The sequence below is a fragment of the Pseudophryne corroboree genome, chromosome 3 (assembly GCF_028390025.1).
Source record: "Pseudophryne corroboree isolate aPseCor3 chromosome 3, aPseCor3.hap2, whole genome shotgun sequence".
Taxonomy (NCBI): Eukaryota; Metazoa; Chordata; class Amphibia; order Anura; family Myobatrachidae; genus Pseudophryne; species Pseudophryne corroboree.
Genome location: NC_086446.1, coordinates 548,452,259 through 548,458,301, shown reverse-complemented (window position 1 = coordinate 548,458,301; position 6,043 = coordinate 548,452,259). Strand labels below are relative to the sequence as shown.

At 46.5% G+C, this 6,043-nt stretch overlaps 1 pseudogene; it reads right to left on the bottom strand.

Moving 5' to 3' along the window:
* Positions 1-5,242: 5,242 nt before the first annotated feature.
* On the bottom strand, positions 5,243-5,360 carry LOC134897751 (5S ribosomal RNA; annotated as a pseudogene).
* Between the last annotated feature and the right edge of the window lie 683 nt (positions 5,361-6,043).

Sequence of the window (6,043 nt, the reverse complement as noted above, 5' to 3'; positions counted from 1 at the left end):
TGTTTATTTGGGTATTTTTTTAGTAATAGTACTACAGGTACCAGCGGGCCCGTTTTTCCGCCGCATGCTGGTACTTGTGGTTCTCCAAGTACCAGCATGCGGGGGAGGCTTGCTGGGACTTGTAGTACTGCTACTAAAAACAATATCTTTTCATTTACAACAAAGGCTATCAGCCCCCCCATCCGCAGCCCATTGGATGGGGGGGGGACAGCCTCGGGCTTCACCCCTGGCCCTTGGGTGGCTGGGGGGGGGACCCCTTGATTGAAGGGGTCCCCACTCCCCCAGGGTACCCCGGCCAGGGGTGACTAGTTGGATTTTTGATGCCACGGCCGCAGGGCACTATATAAAAGTGACCCCCGGCTGTGGCATTATCTGTCCAGCTAGTGGAGCCCGGTGCTGGTTTTAAAAATACGGGGGACCCCTACTCTTTTTGTCCCCCGTATTTTTGGAACCAGGACCAGGCGCAGAGCCCGATGCTGGTTGCTTAAATATGGGGGAACCCCTGTCAATTTTTTCCCCATATTTCTGCAACCAGGATCGGCTCAAAGAGCCCGAGGCTGGTTATGCTTAGGAGGGGGGACCCCACGCAATTTTTTTTTTGGAAAAAAACCACTTTCCCACCCCTTCCCACTGATAGACATGCACGGATCTCATGGATCCCTGCATGCCTATGCAATCACGAATATAAAAAGCAGGTCTGCTTTTTTTTAGCACTTTTTTGCGATTTGTAATTTTTCACGGCAGTGTTTTCCTCTTTGGAGATTTGCACTTTTTAGTAAATTACCGAGTTCTACTAATTTGCTGGTGTATTTTGACCGATGGTGTATTCATTCGTATTTTTTTACAACTACTTCCAAAAAAATACGAATGCCCTCATCTCTGCCGTGATTTGAGTTTAGTAAATTACCGAGATGACACTTTGAAGAAAAAACGGCATCTCGGTCAAAATCGGGACCTTAGTAAATTTACCCCAATGTCTGTGAACACAAAATGCCCACTGACATGCAGCGCTTTTATAATGCTAATCACACAATTATATAACACCAAATTCACTGTGAGCCCCCCCTGTTTTGCACCCTGATACTTGTTCAGTAGTGGAGGAGGACCAGCATTGTCTCTGCAGCCTGAGGAGAGAGAGAAAATGGTGCTGAGCAGTGTGCTGGCTGACTGAGGAGGAAGCTCCACTCCTCAATGGTGTGTTTCTCCTCAGCTTTTGTGAGGTAATTTTTTATACTGGCGGGGGTAGGACTGTGCCTCAGCAACTTATGCCCCTTATTTATGCCAGTTTCCATAGGTTTCATGCTGCCCAGGGCGCCCTTCCCCTGCGCCCTGCAGTGTATGTGTGGGCAACATGGCGCGCTGCGCTCCCACCAGCCGCGCGGTACCTTTAGCCGTCACTATGTTTATTGAAGATCTATCGTCTTACACTCACCTGTCTTCTGACTTCTGGCCCTGTGAGGGGGGTGACGGTGTGCTGTGGGAGTGAGCATCTAGGCACGGCTAGTGTTCAGTTCCCTTCAGGAGCTAATGGTGTCCTGTCAGCCAGAAGCAGAGCCATGAAACTCTTTAGGAAGTTGGTTCTTACTTCTTCCTCCTCAGTCTCACGAAGCAGGGAGACTGTTGCCAGCAGTTCACCCTGAAAATAAAAAACCTAACATAAGTCTTTTCAGAGAAACTCAGTAGAGCTCCTCTGGAGTGCATCCAGTCTGCCTGGGCACATTTCTAAAACTGAGGTCTGGAGGATGGGTATAGAGGGAGGAGCCAGTTCACATCCTTGAAAAGTCTTAAAGTGCCCATGGCTCCTGCGGAACCGTCTATACCCCATGGTCATGAAATGGACCCCAGCATCCTCTAGGACGTTTGAGAAATATCAGGTTACAAAATGTTTTTTACACACTTTCCCATTTACACCTGAAGGTAGGAAAAATTGGGAAGAACCCCCAGCTGTAGACGTATCAGTCTCCCGCCTCTCAAAAAAGGTGGTACTGCCAGCTCCGGGCTCCTTTACATTAAAGGACCCTGGGGATAGAAAAATAGAAACTACACTAAATTCTATTTATACAGTGGCTGGCGTATCACAAAGACCTGTGCTTGCGGGTTGCTGGATGACACATGCCATTCATACACTGCACGGATCCTGTGTGATTCTCTCAAGGAAATTGGCGCTATTAATGCTAGGACTAGTGCCATGGCAGTGTCAGCGTGCAGAGCTTTGTGGCTGCATCAGTGGATAGCGGCCGCAGATTCCAAGCGCAGTGTGGAGCCGCTTCCTTTCTGAGGGTAGTGGCTATTTGGAATTGACTTGGCTACGTGAATTTCTAAGGTTACTGCAGGAAAATCCACATTTCTACCCTCTGGGGCTCCCCGCTGGCTAGGTGTTCCTACCCGGGGCCGTCTACCAAGTCCTTTTGGACTACAAGGTTTAGATCAAGAGCCAGAGGTGCCTCCAATGCAGCAAGAGGCACCAGAGGGTAAGACAAGAAAACCAGCCACCGCAGGTTCCCAGGAACAGAGCACCAGTTCAGCTTCCACTAAGGCCTCAGCATGACTGTGCCTTCCCACCCGAGGGGATCTTGAGGTAGGAGCTCTGATAATGCTCCTGCCAGGATACCTGAGTAAGGGTCCTCATTTCTCTGGACTACAAACTGGAGTTCGTCAGCGCTCCTCCCTAACAATTTTTCAAATCAAACTTACCAGTTTTGGAGGATACACGAGTTACTCTACTACAGGTCATCCTAAAGTTGGTCCAGTCCCAAGTCATTGTTCCAATGCCACTACAACAGGAAAAGGGTTACTACTCCAACCTGTTTGTGGTACCGAAACCGGACGGTTCAGTAAGGCCCATTTTTAATCTAAAATCCTTTTAAACCTTACCTAAAAGTTATCAAGTTCAAGATGGAATCCTTGCGAGCAGTGATTGCGGGTCTGGAAGAATGGAAGTTCATGGTCTCGCTGGATATAAAGGACGCTTATCTCCATATCCTGATTTGGCCGCCTCATCAGGCTTACCTGCGGTTTGCCCTGCTGAATGATCACTACCAGTTCCAGACTCTACCCTTCGGCCTGTTCACGGCTCTGAGGGTCTTCACGAAGGCAATGGCGGAAATGATGCTCCAGCTCCGAGTCCAGGGGGTCGATATTGTCCTTTACCTGGACGATCTCTTGATGATAAAGGCAAGATCCAGGGAGCTTCTATTGCTTAATATAGACCGCACTATTCAGCTTCTGTCAAAACAGGGGTGGATCCACAATCTACACAAGTCCCACCTGGAGCCTACTCAGCAGCTCCTGTTCTTGAGAATGTTTCTGGGTACTGTGGCTCAAAGTGTTCCTCCCATAGGAAAAAGCAAGGACACTCTAGGACAGGCATTCCCAACCACGGTCCTCAAGGCACACCAACAGTGCAGGTTTTACTGATATCCAGGCTTCAGCACAGGTGACTTTATTAGTAGCTCAGTTATTTTGATTTAACCATCTGTGTTGCAGCCTGGATATCACTAAAACCTGCAGTGTTGGTGTGCCTTGAGGACCGTGGTTGGGAATACCTGCTCTAGGAGATGGTCCAACTGGTGCTATACGGCCTACTCTGATATCCATCCATCTTTGTATAAAATTGTTGGGAAAGATGGTTGCCTCATAAGAGGCTATTTAATATGGAAGGTTCCATGCCAGAACATTTCAATTGGATCTCCTGAACAAGTGGTCCGGATCACATATTCAGCTGCACCGGATAATACGTCTGTCACCTCAGGCCATTATCTCCCTCCTGTGGTGGCTACAGTCCTCAAACCTGCTAGAAGGTCGCAGTTTCGGGATTCAGGATTGGATCCTCCTCATGACAGATGCGAGTCTGAGAGGATGGGGAGCTGTCACCCAAGGGGCTCAGTTCCAGGGCAAATGGTCAGCCCACGAAGCCCTTCTTCCAATCAACATTCTGGAACTTTGGGTGATCTACAATGCTCTGCTTCAGGCCTCTCCTCTGCTCAGGCGATTCAAGTGCAGTCGGACAACGACACGACGGTGGCTTACATAAATCACCAAGGAGGAACAGAAAACAGCCTGCATGTGAGAGGTGTCAAAGATACTCCTCTGGGCAGAAAGAAATGCAAGAGCAATATCTGCCATCTTTATTCCAGGGGTGGACAACTCGGAAGCGGACTTCCTGAGTTGTCTCGATCTCCACTTGGGAGAGTCTGGTCTCCACCAACAGGTGTTTCAACATATCATCAACCTGTGGCGCTGTCCACAGATAGACATGATGGCATCTCAACTCAACAAGAAGCTTCGCTGGTATTGCTGAAGAACCAGGGACCCTCCGGCGAGGGCAGTAGATGCGCTGACGTCTCCTTGGCCTTACCGGCTGGTCTACCTGTTTCCCCCGATTCCATTGCTCCAGAGGGTGCGCAAGCAAATCAGGAATCAGGGAGTCGAGGCAATTATGATTGCCCCGGATTAACCTCGGAGGGCGTGGTACGCGGATCTTCTGGACATGTCCGTCGAAGACCCTTGGCCTCTGCCAATGAGAAAATATCTACTGCAATAAGGACCATTCGTCTACCCGGAGTTACAGCAAATTTGTTTGATGGCTTGGAAGTTGAGCGGAAAATCCTAGCTCACAAAGGGCCTTTCCAAGAAGGTTATTGCAACCATGGTTCAGGCCAGAAAACCTGTGACGTCAAAACACTATCCAAAGGAGAGTGTATGGTTCCTGTATAGTACAGGAGCCAAAAGAGAAAAGAAGAAAGACTACAAGTCTCTTCTGGGGCACACTTTTGTTGTGAAATGTGTAATATTGTTATATTAAAAAATAACTTTTATTAATATTCCTCTAAAATAAGGGGCTATGAGGCAAAAAAGAATAGAGAAATGATAAGGATACTATCAATTATCAAAAGGTTAATCTATCCAATTTGAGCATAATTGATTGAATCACGTGATACAAATCAAACTGAATGACTCCGTTTGGCGAAATTATATGTGTGTCTCTAATGTTAGAGGAAATACAATCAAAGTATAAATAATGTGTGGGTTATCTTCTTCCGAAAAAAAGAGATGTACTTATAACAAAAATAACAATAACAATATATCGGAAGAGAGAGGTATTTCTCTGTCTAACAAACCGGGCTTCACCCTGATAATTGGTAAGAAATCAACTTCCACAATCTGAAGTAGATGTAGTGATTGATAACAACAATACTTTGGCTCCGGGTCCTGTGTTCTGAATTAGGATATAGGATATAAATACCTGCGGTACCAAGTATTCTCTGGTGGTCTCCCAACCAGGTACTGACCTGGCCCACAGTGCTTGGCTTCCAAGATCAGACGAGGTTGGGCATACTCAGTGTGGTTTGACCGCAGGTGAATATATCCTGCTTAATGATGTCCGGAACCAAGTATTTAGTTCTGAAAGATCTCACATTTTTGGTGAGATATTTGGGAGCTCTTATAATCCAGACACTAGTAGCACCTGGTATTCCCTGATGTTCACCATGGGTATACTCTTTACCGGTCCCTCTGGTCTAAACCTCAAAAAAAATGACTGAAATAGTCTTTTACAGTGTTGTAGACTTTGGGTTGATGTCTGGATGGCACCGGTGGTTGGTGGCGGTCAATGGGGAAATAGAGAATCAGCTACGAGCTAATTTGGGGTTTAATCAAAGTATTTAAGGATTCTCCAGATTCGGCCAGGAGTCTTGCGTGACTGTAATGCTGGTATTGGTCCCAAAATACTGGCCTAAAGATAGCAGATGTTCCAGTGGGAATTAATGATCAAAAAATCAAAGAAGCTGGAAAGACCCTGTTAAGAACCATGTGTGGATTGTGTTGAAGTTACAAAAATTATATATATACAGAAAATATACATTAATAATAATAATGGTAACAAATTGAGGATAAGTCCTGGACCAGGGTGCGGCTTACTAATAAGCCTGATGCATTCCCCTTGTTGCCATGTTTCTTATATATTTCAACTTAGTATAAGATATCTAAGTGAAAAGTCACATCAGTATCTGAGAAACTTAAAGCCACAAAAAATATATATGCA